Source organism: Corvus kubaryi, unplaced genomic scaffold (assembly GCF_017639235.1).
Source record: "Corvus kubaryi isolate FWS band 111438036 unplaced genomic scaffold, C.kubaryi_AGA036_p1.0 split1-131, whole genome shotgun sequence".
Taxonomy (NCBI): Eukaryota; Metazoa; Chordata; class Aves; order Passeriformes; family Corvidae; genus Corvus; species Corvus kubaryi.
This window is the reverse complement of record NW_024582073.1, coordinates 18,469,540-18,494,478: the sequence shown is the minus strand read 5'-3', so window position 1 is coordinate 18,494,478 and position 24,939 is coordinate 18,469,540. Positions and strand designations below refer to the sequence as shown.

Here is a 24,939-nt window from a genome sequence, read left to right as displayed (position 1 = left end):
AAATCCTGACATAAGAAAGGAATAGTTGATTTGAAAAAACCTGCTTTCCACATATTCATGATGACTGATGGCAAACAGTTCCATAGTCTCTAAATTTAATTGGCAGTCTCAAATTGGTTCAATTTTTTTTCCCAGGAATTGCTATCTAAGTGCTCTCAAATTCCCACAGCGTCTGCTTTTATTCAGTTTTTTAATTGTGGCACTCCTCCATTCCTTTTAAATTTCTATAAGTTTCAAGTGTCTGTTAATTATGAAAAGTAATAGATATGCTCAGAGAGAAAGTATTTCAGCAGCTTTCTCTAAAACAATTGCATTTTGTTTATTCTCTCCTGCTGTTAGATTGGCAAATCTTTCATTTTTCTGCAGACGTCTTCCATTTTTTTCATTGTAAATGGAGTTGAATGCTTTGTGCCCTTCACAGCTGAGTAAGGGATAGATTTTCCTTTCTTATTATTAAGAAAATTTACCAACCATCGCTATTCCTCTCCTGCTGTGGTGGCTAAGTCCACAGTACACTCCCCAAGTTGCCTTAAAAGTGGTCTCTCCTTACAACACCGTGCTAGAAAGTTCTCCCTTTGTCTAGATCCTGCTGGTCACTGGCCCTTTCCCCCCTCCCATCCCTTTTCCCATTGGCCCCTGTTATGTCATTCAACCTTGCCTCTGCCCCCTAGCCCTCAGACTATTGGTTTTGGATGCTCTGCCCGCCTTTGGGAGCTCTTGGGATAAAATGGGCGTGGGCTTTTGGTGGTTGTTCTTTCTTGCCTCTCTCCGGGTGTGTTGCCATTAAACACCTCAGAACTGCACACAGAGAACCCCTCTCGCCTCTCTGTCTCCGGTCTGTGCACAGCCTGTGTGTGTGAGCGGCTGTTCACAACCACTGCCAAGGTGAGACTGTGTGCACGCGTGGGTGCTGGCAGAGCGCCGCCTAAGAGGGCCACGAGGGACCCAGCAGGGACAAACACGGCATCGATCCACCGAAGCCCTCTGCCATATTCTCCATTTCCTAACTGAGGTTTCTTAATTTGTTACTTTAATCCTCGTTATCTAGTTTGCTCCTTATGTGGACTTTAAACTTAGATGATATTATATTACTGCTTCTATATGTTTTTTTTTAAATATTAGGACTAGATTATTTTTCTTTATTTGAGCATAGTTACCTGAAAAACCATTGCAGGTTGATATGCCTGGGAAATATGTTACACCAGAAGAGGAAATGCTGCATCTCAGGGAATCTGTGACAAACCTGATCCTCCTATCCAGACATAGTTGGAATGCCTTTTTGTCAGTACAACTTTTTACTAGTTTCTGTTGATTATGCAACCAAATCACTATAAATTTCTTGTTTAACACGTCCTACTTAGTTTACTAGTCAATTAAATTGGCAGTGCTTTGAGACTGCCTTTTTTAAAGGCAATCTCAATCCTTCATTCCTCAAACCTACGTAAACCTTACAGCTAATATTTGGGAAATTGCTAATTTTAGGTCTAATTTGAGTGACAGATTAAAAAAAGGAACTACTTTTGTTCAGAATCTATAAGGAAAACTTGGTCTTGAGATTTTCAAACATGAAGATGTGTTTGGTTCTATTTATTTATTTATATGAAATAGCTTTGAAATAGCTTGACTCCATTGTCCTTTGAGATAGTGTATCTTAAATTCACTTAAAGTTTCATTCAATACTGCAAGGCCAGTGCATTAATCAAATAGCAGGCTTGGAAAACGCACAATAAAATTTTTAACCATAAACTCTTGGTGCCAGTGGGTCGGAAGCACCCACTGTTAAGTGCTGCTGCATTTGGCATCACTCTTAGGAGTCAACCTCCAGGTGCCTCAACAGTTTATTAACTTAAAATATCCAAGTGCACCGTTTCTCAGCTGTAGCGCTGCATCCCTTGAGCTCATCACAGTGGATTTATTATGAGGTTAATTTTGCTAGTTTAGAGAAGAGGTGTTTTTGTCACAGCAGATCACTTTTCTGTTGCTGGCCGGCTTTTGCCTTCCTCAAGCCCTTACCTTCACTCTTCATATATTCACTGAAGGCATGAAGAAATTTCAGGACTATCTCTATGTGTAGGTGATGCTGTGCTTTGTTATTTTCTTTCAATAACAATGGCTTCAGGCTTAGAGCTTACTTATCACCTATCCTCTATTTTTTGTTTTCTCTTTGTCTGTTTTTTTTGCCAAGCAGAGATCACAGCACCATGGTCTCCCACCCGGATGGAAGCTTTTCCTCAGCATGGCAAACATAACCTTACAGAACCCTGTGCTCTCTCTAGGAGACACATACCAGAGGCATCAACAGTGCATTAAACAAAAGCAATGGGGCATCTAGATGTCAATCACAGTCTGAGATTCTTGCAATATCCAACTCACTGATGCTGTGGTAGGCTTGACTGGAGCCCCAGGAGGAAGAGAAGCAGATGTGATAGGATGAAGGGCTGACTGGCCCTGCACATGGGCTCAGGGCTACATCCCCACCTGGGGATGATGAGCTGATGTGTGAGGCTGTGCCTTCGGCCACCAGGACAGGGAGCAGGCCAAAATTTTAGACTGCCATTTTGTGGGCAGTTGATTCCTTTTCTACCTCTCCATAAAGAAGTGAATTTCACAGCAAAATCCAACTGTACCTCATGAGGTGCATGAGGTTGCATTTGTCTCCTTTATATGAAAAATAAAGGACCCAGTCTTGGTAGAAGTTGTGGAACAGAGAAAGAGGAGACAGTTTAACACTTAATAACTAACTGAGTGTCCAGGAGTTCTGTGTTCAGCTCTTTGGAGATGTTTGGGTCCTTAACTTTACATATAGACCTGACTTTGCATACAGGTGACTTTGCATGTAGAGGTGAAAAGCGATTTCAGCTGATAACAGCAAAGTAAACTGCAGCCATACAGGTTTCTTTGTGGTGCCACCGGCATCATAAAGTCTCACTGTGCACCTTTGTTCCTTTGAGCTCCACTGTGTTCCATCAGTCTTGAATTAGCTATCGTCGGAATGCATGAGGTCACTAAGGAGGTATTATTCTTGCTCTCAGTAGGGTAATAGGTTGTTTTACAATTAATATTTAATGGGAGTGAGTTTGGAATCTCCAGGAAGTCATTAATAGTTGATCTGCTTAAAGGGGGGTTATTTGGGTTCATCCCATCTACAGTAATTATAATACATGTGAGTTTGTGGGCAGCAGCCACACAGGATACAGGGTCTTGAACCCTGAGGGGAGCAAAAGCCGGTTTGAATGAGAAACAGGTATCCGTAATTCATATAAGATGGGAAATGTGCTCTCTGAGAATAAATATAGTGTATAAAATCATATCTAAAGCTATTAAACTTTGTGTTTAAACTTAAAAAAAAATATTTGGAAAATAATAATCCTTCATTTAGACTTGCCTTTATTGTTGCTTTCTGAAGTACAAATAGGGTACAAAGCTCAAGTCAAACTTGCCCACAATAGAGATCATCAGATTTCAAAGCAATTCCAAGAGCACTGGAACAATATCACAAAAAACCAAATGAAATAAATATATAAACCTTAGGTTTAAGCAATCAGTAGAGAACATCAGTGGGTAATTTTTATAAAAACACAAATACCTCATTTATCCAAAACCACATTTTTTGATTGACTGCATCTATTGGTGATGTTATGCCAAATCTGGCAAATAGCTCCACCCCACCATAAATACCATTTTCTAATAGGAAATAGTTCAATTTTGACAGTTTATAAACTAGGTATTTCGATTTTTTGTTTTGAATCAACACTCTAAAACTATATATATAGGTATATATGTATGCGTGTCTATCTCAAATGTTTATAGATTTTTTCTTTATAAGTTACTGAAGCTAAAATGCTTCAATTAGGGTGGAACAACCAGATTTTTTTTTTTAAGACAGCTTATGGAGTTTTAGTTGTAATTTTTTCTAAGAATCTGAAAATTCAGGCATTCATATAGCAAGCATGGGATAACAAGTCACTCTGAAGCACCAGCAAAAGTCTTCATTTCACCCTAGATACAGAAAAGCTTGAGGTCTTACAGCTTACAGTCCAGATGATATTGGTACTTATGAGAATGAAACCAGAATATTTGAAACTTTAACTGAGTTTCTACATGGAAAGTCCTTCAGAATTCTGAGTGATTTAGAGGATGTGAACATAAAGCTGAACATTTATAAAAGGCCCCAAACCTTTCCTGTCCTTTGCAGTGATCTTAGCAAGCTTGGCTGCTACTGGGAACACATGGTGCCATTGAGTTTATTGTTGCTTATTGATCCAGGTAGAATCTGAGTACTGACCTCTTTGCATGCTAGCTCTGATCCTCAGCAAAGATAGGGAAGGCACTTTGTGCTTTGGTCATCCTAAATTTTGTCTCAGAGTGATGTCCTTAATATTCTTGGCTCTTATAAATTTCCAGCTGGTTCTCTAAAGGAATTTAAAAGGAGTAAGCTCCAAGCCCGGACCAACAGTTCTTAGAGCAGGGGACTGATCTCTGCTGGTCCCTTGTGGCTGGTTTCAGCTCTTTTTCCAACAGGATAGTGAAGAAAAGCTTGATTTCAGGAAAGAAATAAAGCCTTTAGTCATCAAAAGAAGCCAGCATTAAAAAACAAAAGAACTAATCTTTTCTATTAGAATAGATGTAGACTCATCAAAAAACATAGTTCAAACTTATACCCAGAAAGCCAAATTACAAATTAATCTGATGGCAGTGATGCAGGTTAAAAATTTTTGGGGTTTTTGTGGCTTTTTAAAAAATTCTTTTAATATGCTTAGCCAGCACTCAAGATCCCAGGATATTGCTTTCTTATCACTATATTATCTCCTGGTATATTGTTTCTGCAGCTTAAACTTCACTGTTACATCTTCCCAACATGGAATTTGTGGAACTGGTCTCATTTCACCACTAAGTTATGACACTTTTGCTGTGTGTGTTATAAATTAGCTTTGCCAGCATTTGATGAGCTGGAGGACCTGCCTTTGTATATCAAAGAGTGAAATAAGTGAAAATATACTACTATTATTGCTGATCGAAATCGAGCTTTGTGCTGTGTAGTTTCTGAAGTCCTCCAGTTCTGAAGCTGTTTGTGTGCCCAGAGTGCACCAGAAACCCCGGGCTTTGGCTGAAGCTTCATCTGGATTACAAGAAAATCTGCTGACCTGTGTCAGTGTACAACATATGACAAGTGTCAGAAAATACCAGGAACTACTGCGAACACCACACTTGATGAGAAATCAGTGAAACAAAAAAAAAATTACTGTAGATAGTGCTAGTAAGTACTGTGGTGTTATGTTTAATACAGGCTTTTAGATGATCTGGCCATACCTGGTAAATGTACCAGAAATGAAGTCTCTAATTAAAAAGAGCTGCAACATGATCCTGACTTCATTAAAACTGTGCATTTTCCTGGGGTTAGTCATACCTGGAGGTACTTGAAGTAAGATCCTGATGCAGAGACACACTCCCACATTTGTAACTTCTTTTCAGTGTGATCTTGTAGAATTTCAAAAAATGAAGAAGTGAAAATGGAGATGGTATTGATTGATGTTACATGATTTCCAAAGCACCTTTCCCATAAATTTGAAAGATATTTCTGTGGCAGAGCTGCTTTAGTGCTGAAGGCAGGAATCTCAGGATTCTGCATGTACAAGGATACTTTAACCACTCTGCTCCTGCTTCTTCACCTCCTGGATCTTTCTTTATGTATATGGAGAAATGTTTTTGAAGAGAAGTATTTTGCTGCTATTCAGAGATGAGAACTGTGGGTTTGAACAGCTCCTCTGGGCTCCAGGCAGCCCTGATTCTTGTTTACTCTTCTCTAACTTGACATTAAGTCAGAGATAGATTCAGCAACAACACCCATTTTATAGGTTTTGTGCCAAAAAATAACTGTTTCTGAGGTCTCTGAGCCTGCAGATGATTCCTCAGGAAGAATCCATTGAGCACTGGCACCTCTCCAGGCTTCTCTGATACTCTCTCCAAGGACAGGGCAGGAAGAATCAGGCTAAGCAGCTCTTTAGGCAAGGAATTTTCTTGGCTGCAATTCTGTCATCTGGGTGTGTAGTAAGCTTTCATCCACACCAGAGACAGAGGGAGCGAAGGCCAGGAGTTCTGTAGATGGTGAGCTCAAATTTCCCTTTTTGGTTTCTGTAAGACTTTGGACACCCAGAAAGCAGATTTCTCAGGTCTCTCTGCTCTCAGTTTGCACTGCATTTCTGTCCCTCAGTCACCTGTCCCTGCCCTGAGGACAGCCTGTCACCATTCGTGTCATCAAACCTTTTTAGGTCATCATTTTGGATTTAGAATTCCTAGTGTCCTCCTAAATCCTGTTTTATATTCTCATGTCTTTATTCAAATCTTAACCAAAAGAGGGTATATATCTCAGCATTAAAGGTTAAAGAATCTGATTATCTCTCCTGACAGTAAACAGTGTCTTGAGATGATGTACAAGTCATATTTGAGTACCTCTTATTTAGGAAGGCAATATTTCATTTGCTTTTGGTTTTCATGATTATTTGGTAATTATACGTCAAATTTTCCCCAGTTCCACAGGATTAGAAATATTTCTTCCACAGGATAAAATGATCAAGCAACTGAGGATTGTGTGATGTAGAGACCAAATTCAGGAGGAACACTTTTTTCTGATATAAGACTGTCTTAGCCCTAATGGTCACTTAAAATCCGAGTGTTGAAGCTTTTAAAATTTAATTTGCTCATAGGTCAGCAGTGTGAAAATATGATCTCCACATTGGTAATGCAAGTTTTGCCCTCTGGAGAAAAGGCTTGTGACTCAGTTCTAATCTTTTACAGTTTGTTGTATGGGAAGCGTGGTGTCTGCAACATGATGTAATGTTATGGAAATAAATACTCTTGCATAAAAACAATTATTCAGGGTAACAGACTGAGAACAATTGCTAGCAACTGTAATCACAGAATCATAAAATCACAGAATATCCTGAGCTGGAGGATCCACAAAGAACATCAAGTTCAGCACCTGGCCCTGCACAGCACCATCCCCAGGAGTCCCACCATGTGCCTGAGAGAGTTGTCCAGGCACTTCCTAAACTCTGTCAGCTTGGTGCTGTGACCACTGCCCTGGAGAGCCTGTTCCAGTGCCCACCCATCCTCTGACTGTAGAACCTTATGCTAATATCCAACCTAAACCTCCCCTGACAGAACTTCAGGCCATTCCCTTTTGTCCTGTCACTCGTCACTAGGGAGAAGAGATCAATGTCTGCCCCTCCTCTTCCCCTCACGAGGAAGTTGCAGATTGTGATGAGGTCTCCCCTCAGTCTCCTCCAGGCTGAACAGACCAAGTGCTCTCAGCAACTCCTCATACACCTTCCCCTCCAGACCCTTCACCATCCTCGTGGCCCACATTTGGGTGCTCTTTAATAGTATAAGGTCTTTTTTATATTGTAGTGCACAGAACTGCCCCCACCACTTGTGAGGCCGCCCCAGTGTAGAGCAGAGTGGGACAATCCTATCCCTTGCCTGGCTGGCCATGCTGGGCCTGATGCCCCCCAAGACAGCTGGCCCTGCTGGCTGCCAGGGCACTGCTGGCTCATGTTCAACTTGCCATCAACCAGGACCCCCACATCCCTTTCCTCAGTGCTGCTCTCCATCCTCTCATTCCCCAGTCTTTACACACAACCAGGGTTGCCCCATCCCAGGTTCAGAATCTGGCATTTGCCCTTATTAAACTTCGTAGGCTTGGTGATTGCCCACCTCTCTAATCCATTGAATTTTGTAGATGATCAGTAGGGTATTAACCCCATAACCTGCATTTTTGTTTTATCCTTTGTTTTCTATGCCATTTTTCATCGTACTGGAGCTCTTCCCTAGTGGTTTCATCCAGTGTTCTATAATGAAAAGGAAAAGAAAAATGTGTAAGAATTTTATCAACAGAGAAATCCAGAATTCACTCAGTGCATTGCTACCATTGGTTTTAATTTTCAGGTTTTGGATTTCTTGTTTACAAGGTTATGTAGATTTGACTTTCTGTGTTAATAGCTGATTTTATCTAGCTTGTACTTTAGATTTTTTTTTTCCTTACAAGAGGAAGAAGTGTATTTATTTTTCTCTCTCAGATATATCTCTGTCCATTTCTGTTTCGATCATCTCTCCAAAGAGATGCTGGAAGGCAAGTGCAGCACCTTTTCTCATGTCTCAGGATGAGGAGGATGAATTGATGATGGGGTGATCTGTGCTGACATAAGCAGGCTCCTGTATATGACTCCGTGCTGCTTTCCCTGGCTCTTTGTGCCCACTTGCCCCAGAGGATCTCCATGTGCAAAGGCAAAGATAAGAGGAAGGTTTACATAAACACTTTCCTTTTTTTGTCTGGAAACAAAAGTCATGCTGCAGTGTTAGAACCACTAGCACTAGTTTTATTTTTGTTATTTTGGTTTTCATTTTTCTGCTATTTTTTTCTGTTTGTTGTTTTTAGGTGGATGATAAAACTGATTTATCTTAAATCAAAGATCTTCTGCCTCTTTACTCAGTGAGAAGGAGGAGCCAATCCCAAGTGCAAAGGAATGGAGAGTCTTGTTGCCGACATCTGTAATCACTGAGGTTATGCATTTCTCTTTCTCTTTACTCTGTTTCATTTGGGGTCACCTGTTTTTATCTTTGTTTTCTTTCAATGTCATTTTCCCTCCTAAGTCACCAAGATCCTCTGAAGGTCAGTAAGCCCCTGTAAAGATCAATAAATGCTTTACAAAATATTGGTTCCATTTTTAAGAAACTGAAAACATAAAAAATTATGGATGCCACTGCAGTATGCTACAAAGCCTTGATGGAAAGAAATGGGGGCAGATTTGTTCAGGGAATTAATAGCTAAATCGGCCTCAATGTCATTCACATTATTTATAATGTAAGAATTTAGTGAAAGCATAATGTAACAGTATCTATTTGATGAGTGAAGAAATCCTAGGCAGTGTTATATGACAGAACAACAACATTTTGTACCAATGACCTCTGTACAGAATTTACACAAGGAAATTTATAATACTTTAACCAGACCTTGTTTATCATACCCATATCATATGATTTCTTGTGATCATAGAGGATGTTTCTACAGAATGAAAATATTGTTGTATTTGTCTAGTGAAGAGTTTTGTTTTTATTTAAGCATTTGAAGAATCAGTAAGAATTTCCATCATTGGAACTACAAAGACAAATATGTGCAACAAAGATAGAAAATTGTAAGAAAAATTAAGTAGTAGACTGGAGAGGAAGAGAGAATATAGGGCTGTGAAATGTGGTGCTGGCTTATTTGAACAGCTAACTGAATTCCCCAAGTAAAAAATAGACAACAACAATCTACTCAGCAGTGATAGCTGCAATTATTACATGAATAAATGGAAAATTAATAAAGTGGTGTGATTTAGTTTGGTTTGGTTTGGGTTGTTGGGTTTTTTTAAGTTTCATTATTCAGTAATATGCTTTAATGCTTCTGATGATATAATCTATTTTTGATTAGAAATTATATGAACTATCTGCTTTCAAATGTTACTGTTCTTTGAAAAATTCTCCTCTGAACTACTGAGCCTCTATGTGGCAGGTCAAAGGTAGTCCAGAAGACAGTAACTTAGTATTTTTGTTTCTTTGTATAAAATAAGCACTGCTGAAAACATGGACAGACAAATGAAAACACTTCTATTTGTTCAGGTAAAGAGAATATTATGAGTAAAAGTGGTCTCCTTGGCCTGAAAAATAGTCATGATTAGTTTCTTGGTTTCCAAAATATTCAGGAATAAAACATCAAAGAAATAATATGTTTCTAACATTAACATAGTTCACATTTCAAATCCTGCCCAGACTGTCTGGTTGTTCTGTTTGCTGTTACTGAATTCAAATTGTAATGTTTTCATTGTGTAAGAAATGTTTCCCTATTCAAATCTCTTTCTCCAAATATGTTTCTCTAAACATCATACTCAAGGTCCTCAACATCTAGTAACGAAGATGCATCTGCTTGTTCTGTCTCTTTGGTCTTCTCCTTTGATGTGTTATGAGGATAGGTTTCACTTTCATTGTGTTTTGTAATTCTGTTGTTAAGATTGAGCTATGTGTTCAGTCACTTAGTGTGGAGACTTTATGAATATATTTATTATTCTCCTCCAGATGATAGTGTGACTTAGGTCCTGTTCTCATTGCTTTTGTATCCCTTGAAAAACAGAGAGTTTAGATTCTTCTTTTCATGTTATTTGTTCTTGTAACACTGGAAAAGAAATGTCCTGGTGTGTTCATTCCATAAATAATTAGAGAATTTGGTGAAAAGGAGCTTGGTTTTTTTTTCCAAATATGAAGCCAGGAGAAGAAAAGGAAAACTAAATAATACCACAGAATATCAAATAAATAAAATAAACATCAAATAAATCAAATAAATCCACCAAATACCAGAGGACCAGAAGCCAATGGGTACATTGCATGTCCAAAAAGTAGCATGGTATTGAGGCAGGGCATCACAGAGGCAGTGGGGGGGCTATGACTAAACCAATGCTTTTAAAACATCACCTGGGTAAAACAGTTACACAAGTGTACACACAGAGTCTTACAGCATCCTCCACTGCCCAGTGTCTCCTAGATCTTCCCTTCTTTCCCTCCCTCACCATCCCTATGTCTATAAAAACATTTTCAGTTACTAATTTGGTTGTTATACAGTTACTGCAGCAAAATACACATACTATTTTTTGCATTTCATGATCTTGGTGTTTCTTCTGGCCAGTGAATTATGCATGTCTCCCTCCTGGTTCCTACACTAAGGTGTTCTCCTCATTCTTCTGCCTGGAGATTCACACCTGCACTGTGAGCCCTCTTTCTGCCTGTGCTGTTGAGCTGCTAGAGTAAAGCAACCATCAAGCTACTTTTGACTGACTCAAGTTAGGTAACAGTGGAAGTGAGCTGGGAACAGAGGTCATCTGGTGCAATTTTTGCTTATAACTAGCACCACTCTATTTTCATTTATGTCAAAATAGTATGTATTCTCTTGGGTTTTTTGTGTTATTATAGTACAGGATTTTCAGCAGTAATGCTTTTCTTTTTATACAAGTGTGATGCTGCATGAGTTTAAGAAGCTTTGACTGAGGTTTGGCAAATGGATATACTTTTAGAGAAAAAAGACAATCATTCTTCAGGACTGTACTTAACTAAGGATTTTCTGAGTTCATAGGCAGACTTGATGAAGGGCACATGAGCCATTGCCATTTTTTTCTCAATTAGTTGAATAAATGATATTATACATCCCAAAAAAACTTTTAATTTAAAGATGTTCTATACAGACATAATGCTATTTTCGTGTTCATTAAGAAACTTGCAGACTTACTGAACTCATCCCATCTCACTGTTGCTGTGCCAACAGGTGTTTTGTTTCATTTGGGGATAAATTGCCTGCAAATGCTTTGTGGCACACAAAATACTTCTTTGAGAATGTCAGATCAACATATAGCTGTATCATTAGAAACACTGTGAAGATGGTCAGACATTGTGCACTCGATTGTTATCCATTAAAAAGCAAGCCTTTACAGGATCCCAAAACACTTCAAAATTGCCAACACTTTCAATTTTCGTAAACTTACAGTGGAAATTTTTGCCCTGGAATTTTCTGCCTTCTCAGAATTTTTTACTGACATTTTTTATAAACAATTCTTATTGACAAGAGTGCATACTTTCCTACTGGCTTTTACAAAAATATATATAATTAAGTACCTGAGAATTCAAAGAAAAATGGTAAAGGGAGCAGATATAATATCGCCAAAAAATGGCAACTGACATTTTGTATTGAATCACAGGGAAACAAAACTTTTCTTTTACTAGCAGAGGTATTCACATCTGTGACTAAATCGGAAAGAAAAATGTCATGTGGTTTAAAGTTAAAATTTAACTGAACATGGTTTTGAGTATTATTTTCAGTTCCCACTTCCGCTAACATTTTATTGTTGAAAAGCTATTGTTCATGTTCTGAGATAAGGGTGAAAAGAGCTGGTGATTATGTTTGTTGGCTGTTCCAAAGACTTAGAAAAGGAAATAATATTTCATGAGTTTCTGGGTGAATATACCAAGCAGGATGAGATGTTTCCTGAGTAAGCAATAATTTGTAGCCCAGATCTGCAGGAACTGGTTCTGTGGCTTTGTATAACTTAGAAGTAAAATTTCTACTTTTCAGGCCATGTGCAGTTCAGTTTCTCCAGAGAAAATTCAGTTCCTTCAGCGCTCAGTTTTTTAACTTCCTTGCCTCTGATGGCATGAAGCCCTCCTTAATGGAGCAGGACATATTGTTTTAGGGTTATTACTTGCCCAATCTGCCTGCCAAAACTTGTTCTGAAGTCAAAATACCTGCTGAATCAGCTTCAGAGCATTATTCTACTTCTCCCGTAAGTTTTATGCAACACTGGGGTTTTCCTTTCTTCCTTTTTCTGTATTCTGTCTGCTTTGTTCCCACATGGTTTCTTACATCTGAGTTAATATCACAGGATTAAAATATTGCAATTAATTAAAATTATCCCTGTTAGTGACAGAAGCAGTAGATTACTGAATTAAAACTAGTAGTTTAATGTTTGGTTCAATGGTGCAATGCACTCACAAATACAATGCACTCCAGCGTTTGCTCAGTGGCAGTGGAGCTGAGGGAGCAGTTGGCCTGCACTGCCCTGGGTGCCACAGACACACAGAGAGGCACTGCAGGACCAGCCCAGCCCAGGACCGAGAAAATGCAAAAGGAACTCCATCCCTGGCTATGGGACATGCCAAACTGCTGAACTGGGAAACATGGACCAAGGCTTTATGGTTTTCTCTTTCAGACCAACACATCTGTAACAGCTCTGGTATTTGGCATGGATTAAAAAAACCCTGCAAGCACACATGTAAATAAATGGCAAAGGTGGTGTCATGCTAAGGGGACCAAAGTGATTGTGAAATGCATTCTCATGCAGAGAAGAACATTGAACTACGGTTCAAAATTTCAGTAGAAGCAGATAGCGTGAGTTGGGGTTCACTGTATAAAAATATGATCTCAGATCTTTAAAGGTACTTAGGTCTTTTACTCAAGTCTTATTTAATGGGGATTTGACACCTAAATACCGCTGAAGATTTGAGCCATTTTTAATATTTCCTTAATCACAAAATCTTTAGCATGTTTAGAGAAATAGTATCACAGAAAGTCCCTGTTCATGTTTCTATGCTAGGTCTAATGCCACCATAAAGCTTCAGAGGTTTTTAAAGTCTCTAAAAGCTTCAGATGTTGAAGCCAAAATTACATTTTATGTGACTCACAGACCCATACATCACTTTCTTTTTTCAGTGCCGTTATTTCCTGAATAACCCTTCTAAAGCAAAGTTACATTGGGAAGAATAAGATACAAAGCCAGTGGAGAGGTTATATGTTGTAAATAAGAAGGATATGCTTTTCCTTTTAAGAGCAGTCTGTTATATTTTTAATAGTCCTTATGTATATAAGTTCAGCATAATCCATTTATTGTCTTCACATACATATCACTGAGAACTCCTTTTCTTCCTCAATTTATGCTAAATTTTGGGGAAAGAAGTTGTCTTTGAAGCACCTGGAAGTTTACTATTTTGTGACTTCTAAGCTCCAAACCACTCAGAAATGAAGTAGCAATTCATTACAAGCACTTGTCGCTCTTTGGTCTTATCTGAAGTTTCTATTCTCTTGACTGACTTTAACAGCATTAAATCAACACCATCTCCTCAAGAGTTGCAGGTCTAGTACTTTTTTGCCAGATGATCTTTCTTTTAATCTTATTCTGTGGAAAGCAGCAGGGTGTTCCAGCTCTACAATTTATCCTCAATAAAAGCATTCAAAGCTGTTATTTTCTTATTCTGTAAGAGAGCTCTGCTTTATATCATGTTGTGGAATTTTCCTTCCCTGACTGGCAGCAGCAGCTCAGGAAAAAAGCTGTGAAAATGGCAGAGAATGGTCACTTCTGGTGACACTCTCTGAATGTGCTAACTATACCATCAGAGAAACAAAATACTTCTTTACGATAACAAATTTTGCCATCTAACATCTGACATTTGGCAAACTCCTGAACATTTTGCTAGTGGATGATACCTGTTTCTTTTACTTGAAATCAGCTAAAGGAAAGTCCTCTAAGCCATAGATTCACTGTAGCAAGCTGAATTTTTGATTGTGATGGCAGCAGAGACTGTGCACAAGCCAGGGTATGTAGTCATCAAGAGTAAAGGTAAGTATAGCTGTAGTAAATTAAAATACTTCTTTCTGCAACTGGCTGTCCTTCCTCTCTGTTATAGTTACTGCCCTCAAGAGTAGAGGCAGTAGGACAGAGCTTAGATTTGCACCTCACTGCTCCAGGTCATATCTCATTGTGTTAGATTAAGCCACTGATGAGCAGCTACAGAAACCCCAAAAAAACTACACTAACACAGTGGACTAGAGCTGTGATTCTGTCGTAATGATGCAGGAATAACAGAATTATAGAGAAAAGGGAGAGCAGACAACTCACACCGAGGTTTTAATCAGCTATGACTAGGTTTGACATATTCCAGAAACTGCCTGTTCTGGGCATCACAAGTGGAAAGAGTTAGACTGCTGGCTGGGATTTACAACTATGAGCTGGCCTTGTGAAATTTCATCTGAACTGAGGATGCCTTAGCCAGCCAGAGAGCTAGGAGGAAAGGCTGGAGGCAGAGAGAAATTCGTACTTCTGTTCCAGCTTTCAGCAGTTCAGAAAACTTCTAAAGCTCGTGTTTGTGAAAGACTGGCATTTACAGCCTAAAGGGCTTCAGTGCCTTAGCTGCCACTCTGTGTTTAGATGCTGTCTTCTTGTTCTCTTTGAAAATTCAGCTGAAAAGGACGGTGTCAGTTTCTGTCCACCTTTTCTTTAAGAGAGGACTTTCAGAGGAAGCTCAGAATATCTTGCATATATTGAATGAAGCTGTGTGGTTTAAGACAAGAATTACAGAAGTTTATTCACTGCTTTTCTGTTGAAGTTGTACCACTGTGCAGCAAGAAAAACAAGACTGAGAGGGGCAGAAAGGAGAAGAGAGTAAACAACTGGGAGTGTAACTCACAGCCCCATAACACGCAGCCTGGCCCAGGAAGAGGCCAGCTCAGATACCGCTTCTGTATTTTATTTGTGGATTTTTCAATGCCAAAATGCCTAAATAATCCTTGGGGCTGGCAGCAGAGCCTGGGGGAGGGACCACGTCAGATCACTGAAGAACCTCTTTGTGTTCACTTTTCTTACTCTTTCTGTGCTTCTGAGCCTTGTGCTTTTCTACAGCTCTTACATCTACATGGTACTCTGTGTGCTGAAACCAATAATGGCCTGAATACAGCATGAGCCAAACAAAAGATGCAGTGTGCTCATGGGCTAATTTACTTCTTGCCATCAGTACATACTAAGATATACTCTGGCTTCTGCTTGACTTAAGCATTACTTGTTTCTCCAAAGTTTTCAGAGCCCAAGGACCACCTGTCATATCAAAATCCTGTTGAGCAATATGCTTCTAGTGTTAAGTCAAAGCTGTAAAGAATTAGAAGTAGCATAAAATTGTCTTTATAATCCAAACGCTTCTTGGATAAGTTTCTATTCAGAGATTGGCATAATCCTTGAGAACTTCCTTATAGTGTATATGAACTATGTGACCATTATGTCTTCTGGGCCAGCAATTTGCAACACCAGAGGGCAATATCTTGCTTTCCAATGTTACGTATTCACCGCAGAGACCACTGAGGCAGTGACAAAAGTGCCAATCCGATAAATCAGAAACAGGTCGTCCATACCTCACAATAGCAAATTAGTAACAAGGACACCCGAGGAACAGCAGTCTTCTCTGGCTAACTAGCCCTAAAATCTGTCTACAGATTGCACTATTGGTCATCACATCACTGCTTGCTCTGCAAAGTGAGATCAGAATAACCATTGCAGTTAATAACAAGGACACTACACTCACTGCACAAACCATCTCAGATGCTTTCTCTTCAACTATGTCATTGCTGAGGTTAGTGTAGTTGCAGCAAATGTTTGATGTGGGTATCAAACATATTAAATGCTTGAACTCTCAGAGTTTCCCACCCAAATTGTTTTAAGTGTAAAATGATTTCATTTCAGTTGACACAGTGATGTCTCTCTATGTGATCAACATCTCAGCATTGTTTAATTAGGTGCCCAGCAGATTTAATAGGGTTTTTAGTTATCACTCACTGTGACAGAGATGTTTCGATTCCACATAGTCCCCACATCTGCATCTTAGTCACCTGAGTGAGTTTCTTCTCCTTAAGAGGTGATGGAAGAAGATTGACACCTCTTAATGGTTAAAAAAACACATAAAGGTCAGAAGGCTGAGGTCTTTCCATGAACTGTTGAGATTACTTCTTGCATCTAATTTCCTAACTTGAATGTCTCATTTAAGTGACTAAAGTTACAATGGATGAATCTAGGTCCAAGTGAATTTTCAATTAATTAGATGAGCAGTTAATCACTCCTGCTATCCACCAAGTAGTTGTTAACAATGTCTCAGTTACTAGCCTGGTGACATGTAGTTGAGTTATCTAATTCATCTGCCCACAAAGGTTACAATATTTAAAATATGATGGTGGTTCTCTTTTGGGCTTTTATGGATGTCTGTGGATTTCCTCCATAATATATTTTCAGCTGTTTAGGTAACATAATTGACAGTATTGTTGGTTTGAAAGATTGCATCTGTAATCTTGCACAGACAACGTTATGCAAGTAAACACTCAATGAGCTTTTGAAATTAAGGGATAAGGTATAATTTAACATAAGATTCTTTCAATGCAGCAAAATTGTGATTTACTATGATCTCATAGAAAAAACCATTAGTACTATAGCTCTTGTATTTTTTGTATTTGAGGAGACATGCCCATGGCAAACTAAAGAACATGAGCTTTCTATACAAAATTATAATTAAAGCATGTCTGACGTGTTAGTCTTCAATAATTGACATTATTTTGGTGGCTTATGTATAATAAAGCATGCTACTGGATTGCTGTCATCGAGAATGCAGCTCATCACAGCCTCAGCAAATTCTCTGAGTGCACCTTCTGGGCTGACACAATGTTATCCATAAGGCAGGGAGCTTGGGGTTCTCCTGGTATGGTACATCCCTTTTTTCAGAAAAAAAGCAGCCTTCAAAATGGTTTATGCGACCACAGAAGAAGGTGTCTGTTCAAGAAGAATGAGAACTTCATTCTTGACTTCAGAGGTGCATTTCTGTGGTGAAGTACAGCTAAACACCCCTGAGCTCTGAAATGAGTTGTAATTTTAATCAACTCCAAAAAATAAGGAGGTAAAGTTCATTAAAAATCTATCCAAATCATGAAACTGTGGCCCATGCAACAAGTAAGTAATAATTAACTGAATTATTAGTTTCATTAGTCAATGGCAGGGCTAGGTTCGAATTTTGACTCCTAAACGTTTCAAACCTCCTGCTCCCCCAATAATTGTTTCAAGGACCCGTAATGATGTGACCACCAAAAAAAATACTCAAAGAAATGACTATGGGAAGCAACATTGGGGCAATTAAGATGGGGAATGAAGACCTCTGTGTCCTTACTATCTGGACAGAATGAAGCATTTATTATCATATTGTATCTTTTAGATACCATTTTGAGTTTATTGCACTCCTAACAGATCAGGCATAGAGTACAGTGAGCCTACATACCAGTGAGAGGGTGCTTTCCAGTTTATGTGCCAGATATTGAGAAGAATGGTTTCCTAAGTTCTTGATATGACCTTGATATGACCTTTCAGGAAAATAGTTCATGGGTAATATCTTAGCAATGGAAAAATCTATGCATATAGAGAATTCTTCTATTTCACTTATATCCCTTTTGTTTACAATTGTTACTTCCAATATTTATTCTAGATTTTTAGTATTAAGTATTCAAATTTTTTACAGGAGAACTTATCATAATTTTGAATTTTGGTGTTATTTTAATATCTGTTTAAAGTATTTCAACAGAAAGTAAAATGTACACTTTTGTAATAATTAATAATTTTGAATTATCTCATCAATATTAAAATAATCCCCATGAAGTCACCATAGTGCAGATACTCAGTGACATGGGCAGTTGCTTCCAAGCTGAATTTTGTACTTCTGCATGTTGTGTTTGTAGGTGGCTTTTCTGTAGTGAGAAGCTCTGATGAGCTCCGTAGAGTCCAGGAAGGAAGTGGCATCTGTTATTGCCTGTTCACTACAGAGAGGTTTTACAGCACCCCACCATTTCAAGAGTTTCATGGAAAGAGGAAAATATGCTTCCTTCAGGCTTGGCTGGACTCAAAATTAGCTGCTGTTATTCCTTCATGAGTTCATCTTTCTCTTGTTAGCAGTTTTGCATCATGAAAGGGGCCTGGTATTACACATTCAGTGTTGTAATTTTTGTCAACTTGGTGATTATACTGCCTTTGTGGTAAAAAGTTCTCGACATACAAGTTTTAAACTGTCCTCTGCTTGACCTACCTTAAGGCACATTTCTTTGGTTTCAGAAAACAACAAGAATTTCTGTTCTGTTTTAAATCTTACTTATTCTGAAGCTTCTCTGTTTTCAAAATAGCCTCTCTAAACATAACTTATTTTTAAAAGAGTCTTTAAATTTAAACAGCCATCCCAAAAGGCACAGCAACGTATTAATAGCTCTTGGAGAGACAACTTTTGTCTTTCTGAATTTGGCACAGACATGGTATAAGTATTGTCAGATAACAACTTCCCCAATTAACATAAATAGCATATGCTCGAATGGCTTTTGTTCCCAGTATGGAAACCACTGAAGTTGTTTGATTTTTTGGATACATGAAACATTTTACTAGTCATTCAATATGGTTATCTGGAGGTTGTTATTTCTAGATTAATAATATAAGGAATATTGGCAAACACAGTTCTGAAAAGGGATTTGTCATCTTAAGCATCTCAAGAGGAACACATGATTAATGTGTTGAATTGAAACAGGAGTTGGATGAAAGCAAGCACCAGGTTATGTATGTAAAATATTTTCCCACCATTCCTGATTTCCTCCAAGTCTCTAGAGAATTCTAGAGAACTGGTATATATAAATGTTTAGTATATAATTATTTTTTCATAGCATTAACCTAAGAATGTGTGGAGATTTTGCCTTGAAAAAAAGGATGTGTGCAGGATGATATTTACTGCTTTATTTTCCTGTCCTGTTAATAAACCCCTGCATTTCTCTTTGCTTTTCAGACATAATGCCCTCACATTACTTTTGATACAGTGCCCTATCCTTGTAAGACAAACGTTGCTTTCAAACCTTTTTTTTCTGAGGTAGCAATCATGTCCTAAAAGCAAATGTTTGGTACTAGAGGAAGGAATGCTGTTGACAAAAGAAGCTGTTTTAAATGTTGGTGAAATCTATACAAGCCTTTTGTAATAGTCTTCTACTTTTTATCTAGAGATTTCTACCATACACACTGCATATGTTAAAAAGACTCTTAGCAGCTAATGAATATATTTAAAAGAACATAATACAAAACACTGTAAGAAGTGAAGACAAGCTAGAAATTACTCCCTTTACTCATTTTACATGTGTGTATAGCCTTTGTATTAACCCACAGAAAGGCTATCTCCTGGGCACTGGTCTTAGCCAAGCACCTGACAGAAAACAAAAGCCTGATGAAATTTTTTCAATTAGTTTGAATTCATTCCTCTGTAAAAAAAAACAAAAAACCAGAGAAAACCAAGAGATACAGAAATATTATTTTGAAATAAGTAGGTGTGGAGATGCATTTATAGCAACTTGGCTTTCTGAGGATAAATCATATAAATACTGTTACTATCCATTTTTGTGTCAATCTTTATTCTCCTCCTCTTTCTAGAACTGTGTAAAATCTGTGCTGACAGCTAAACAAATTCCTAGGAACATAACTTAGACAAGCTAAGGTCTTCTTCTAACTCTGCTATCCTGCTGCCTACCTGCTCTTAATTTCTATTTAGTTGATTTGAGAAGGAATACACTGTTTCTCTGTTAAATAGGATTCTGAGAGTATTGAGACCAAACTGCTAAACTTTAGATGATCACTGAAAGTTAGAAGATGAAATTGAGAATTGACATCAAGTGCACTTGTGTCTGCTGAAGCCTAGCTGAAGCAAACGGTGCTTTCATACACTAAAATGCAGCGAATGAATGTCTGCTTGTGGTTTTCCTATCCACTCTTGGCTCCTGTGGCAGTTTTCATTACAAAAATTTTCGCCTGAAATAATATTTTACTGGGTTTTTTACACACAGAGGTGGTACCTCCACCTGATATGGGGGAGGTATAGCTAAGCTCACATCTCTGTTGCTCATATTTGTATAGGAAACTTGGCCCCAAAGTACACAATGGTATGTATGATCTCCTCCACATATGCAGTCTTGGGAAATGACGCATCAAACACCTACTGCGGGTATTTATTTTGCAGTCAGCATCCATTAGTTTTTGCCACACATTTTTGTATCCTCGTTTGTGGTAATTCTGGTCATCTTACCTGAGTGAAGAGGAATAATTTCATGTTCTTTGTAAATTCATTAGTGATGTGCATTAGTCACATACCATCACTGGAAAACCATTTCTGCTGAATTTTTCTCAAGTTGCCCAGCAGAATTTACAATTTCATAGCAGTGTCTGTGTTATAAATGGATATTTTATTTCCTGTTGTAACAGAATACAAGTGTGCAATTAAGAGTGGGGAGAACAATTTCTGCAGTTTGTCCTTGGACAGGTTCTACTAATTTAATTTGGTTTTGAGTTTTTGGAATACAGTACTCAGCTGCAGCTCAGTCTGTGGCTTGCTAAAGAATTTTGGGCAGTGTTTGGAGGCTGCTGAAGCTCTCTATAACTACCTGATGCTCCTAGAAACATTGGTAGGTTCTTGAAGCAGGGACAGGAAATGGTCTTTTATGCACAAATTACCCCTCCCCAGAGATGAGTAATTTATTTCTATGATGAAAAGCTCTTTTATTAATACTTGTATTTACTTCAAACCCATTTTTACACCATATATTTAGAATAACAACAACCAAAGTCTTCATGCAATTCCTCACCTGATAACTGTACAATCTGAAAATATCTGTATGACAAAGTATCATGAAAACACCAGCACATGAAGGAAAGATTATTATGAATTCAGACGGGTTGTCACATGTGTATCTGCTTTAGAAGTACCAATACCACACTCCTCTCTTTCCATTCACCCCCACTCCCTGAATTTTTCCCTGTGCCTTCTTATTTAGAAGAGAATGTGTTAATCTTCATTTAAAAAAAAAAAAGAAAAGAAAAGAAAAAAAGAGTAGTCTTTATTTCCTGTGATTTTCTGTAATTTTCCTTTAGATTCAAACCTCTAAATTATATAGGAAAATATGGTGCCACATTCACATGCAAACTATTTTTAGAGAACATGAATAATTACACCAGATGGTTGTTTAATTCTCTTGGCATTATCTCTACTGTACATTTATGGCTTAAAGTAATATTTCCTTACACTTTTCAATAGCTGTGGAAGGTCATGGGTAAGTCCTGTTCCATTATTTACATCTGATCCCTTTTACAGACATATTTCAATGATACAGCTGTTGCTGGACTACAGAGATGCTGATCTGAAGGCTTATAATAAACTATTCCGCTCTTAGAGACAAAGAAGTATGTTCATAAGAAAACTTTACATCTCTGATAGCAGATTGTTGTTAGTGTTTTATATACAAAGGAGCACTACTCGTTCTATGATTGCCTTCATTTAATCTTCCAGGATTTACTAAAATTACTCCTTTCAACTGCATCTTCATTTTATGCAGCAGTAAGAACAGGAGAGGTGTTTCTTCACATTCTGTATACCTTGACTGTGCTCTGAGGATGTGCAGAGGAAATTTCTGCACTTCAGTCTCTTTGGTTGCTTAGTGAAATTGCCTAGGCAATTACTTCCTTCTAAACTCCTAAACATTTGGACCAGTGTAAAAGATTTATTCTTTAGGTGTTATTTCTGAAAACCACAGATTGTTATGTGTCAAAGTTAATGCAACTGATGTAGAGAGCTTAAAAGCACATATTCTCAGGAAGTATCTGGCACTAGACTGTGGAGGATGAAAATTTTGTATCAAAAGAACTTTAGAATTGTATTTTTGTTCTGTTCTGGAACAAAAATAAAACCTTTCAGACACTTACATAGGAAGGGAAATATATCAAAGTATCTGGCTTTGGCTCCAAAATGCAAGTAATTCTGTTTAATAAGTGTATTTATAACCCATGTTGCTTAGAGAGCTGGCCTTAGTCATAGAAGCCATCTGTTGTGTTTAATTCTTTAAATTTTGATCCAGCATTTCTCTGGAGAAGGCAGAATAAGCCTTTGCTTTTGTTGCCTTGCTCTGACTATTGTCCTAACTGTGGTTACAGGTTATTATTTTGGCTCTAATGAATATGTTGGTATATTTTCATTTTGTTAGAAAGGTCCTGATGGTTCAGCTAAGTCTGAGCTATGGTGGCATGTAAGAAAAGAGAAATCCTGGTGATTTTTGATCCTTCTGAAGCTGGAAGCATCTGAGCAACCCAGTAACAGGCTTGCACTCAGACAAATTTGGCTAAATTCAGCATAATAAAAATATATTTGGCTGATTTCTCCTTCTATATATTTCTGTGCACCTGCAAGTTATGTGCAACAAGCAAAAAATTTGCACTCCATGCAGCAATTGACCTTTTATTATCCTCACCCCCAGCAGAGGGTCTGGGCTATGAAAAGAAACCTAGTTTAGGAGGGATGGGGAAGGGGAAGGGGAAGGGTTTTTCAGCACTGCTTTGGTAATTTGGTATCAGTATGAAATTTCATCTCTTACAGATAATTGGTGTATTTGGGATTTTAATAATTAAAATTTCATCATTTCCTAAATGCTTGTGTTCAAGGACAGCTCTGTCTAAAAGGAATCTGACTAAATACATATTTGTAGACTAGGTGTCAAGAAATGAAAATATATGGTATTGTTACTGGCTTACTGTGTACTTTTCTTCTTGTGAACAGCATGTAAGTGAGGTGTGTGTGAAACATTTGACAGTTAACTCATAGTTCAAGAAGCCTTTGGACACTGCTCCCAGGAACATGGTGTTATTCTTGGGGCTGCCCTGTGCAGCACCAGGAGTTGGATTCGATGATCCTTGTGGGTCCCTTCCAGCCCAGGATATTCTATGATTCTAACTCAGGACATATGGATGAAAGCATTAGCTCGTTTCCAGGTTTTATTGCAAATGAGAACTGAGTCTAGATTCAAGTTATGTCAGTTTATCTGTATGATTTATTATTCTTGTGACACTATCTCTCCTTGTCTGTGTTAGAGGACGTGTTTCTTTCTGGATCGGTATTGAGTCCACTGGGAGGATAAATCAAACATTTTGAGCAATTTCAGTGAAGATCTTCAGGTGACCAGAGCATTCTCCAGACCATAAGGTAACAGTGGTGCTTCCTTGGTGGAGAGGATACATTTGGGGAAAGTAAGAAAAAGTTCTGCAGTGTAATGTCAGCTATGTAAATCAACTACCTGACCTCCCTTGTACTTTCTGTGCATGTAAGACACGACTGCAATTCCTCTACATTTGTTCTTTTTCTTATCTTGGTTGGGAGGCATTGTTTCCACCCTAACCTAGAGTAACTTCCTAACTCCCATCAAACCTGTCTACTTTATGCATTCAAGAAATGTTAGAAATAGAAAAGACAAAATGTGGCAACATACATCAAGCTCATTAATTCTCAACCAATTTTAAATATACTGAAAAAGTGTGACATGTTGATGCAAAAGGACCTTATACTTGGCATATGGTGAAGACAAATGCAGGACAGCTGCAGATGTTGATGTGCAACATAGAAAACAAACTGTGGCTAGAAAACTATATCTGTCTCTTAAATTATAAATTCTCACCATCACTCAAAGCTAAAAGAAATTCCACATCATTTTCATTACAGTTCCCACATATATGACTTTTTTATCACCTTATCTAAGAGAAGCTCTCATTTTAAATAGAAACATGAAACATCCAGATAGATTATCTAATTAAGTTTGTAACTGCAATATAAACTACAACATAAAAGGAAGAAATATGAGCTAAACCTCAGGGTTAATTGCTGTTTAGAGCTCTAAGGAAACAGAGTTGGACTGCTCACTTCACAGGGTTGTTTTATCTTGCTGAGAGCTGACAGAAGCCTCCATGCAGTACACTGTGTTCTGCACTGTCAGGTCAAATGTGAATATCCTGTTCATAAAAAACACTAGTGGAACTGTAATAATTTTTTTCTCAAAATTATGAACTTTCAACAAACAGCAAACATGATGTTTAAATCTCTTTTATCACTGATTAACAGAATTGTCAGGAATCAGATAAGCATCAGAGCTGATATATTAAGATTGAAGGTTAATGAAGTGAAGACTAAATTGCAAGCTTTATTGGCTTTTGTGTGGACATGGAAGGTCTTTTATTTCTTTCACAAACAAAACAAAATTTGCAAAAAAATTTAGAAGATGCTGCAAATCTAATTACCAGAGTTATACTAGCTCAGTTACACTGGCAATTGGACTCACCATTGTGTTCCAATAGAACTTCTCTCTTCACTTTAATTTAACCAGGAATATATGTGATGAAAACATATTAGGCAACGACCCTCAAAAAAATGTCTTGTAGACTCTTCTTATAGTGGGGAACTCTAGTTAAGTAGTGTACTAAAAGCTTGTGTATTTCCTTTAATACTGCTACCGTTAAAGTAGGAATACTTCATCCAATGCTGTACATCACCTTGGCACTCTTCATCTTGGGGCAGAATCCTCTGACATCAGATCTCTGTCTTCACCTGTGGAAGAATCATTCCTCTTGTTCATTTTTTTGACTATTATATCAGCTCCAAGAAACATTCCTGATATTTGATATTGGTTATGATATTTGAGAAGCTCAAATTATGTTATGATATTTGAGAAGCTCAAGCCCAAAG

At 38.0% G+C, this 24,939-nt stretch overlaps 1 long non-coding RNA gene across 1 annotated transcript; it reads left to right on the top strand.

Annotated features, from left to right (window-relative positions):
• Positions 1 to 768: 768 nt before the first annotated feature.
• On the top strand, positions 769 to 23,405 carry LOC121676696. Its single transcript, XR_006020539.1, has 3 exons — positions 769 to 885; positions 8,435 to 8,559; positions 23,298 to 23,405. It is a non-coding gene; the product is annotated as an uncharacterized LOC121676696 (long non-coding RNA).
• The last annotated feature ends 1,534 nt before the right edge of the window (positions 23,406 to 24,939 follow it).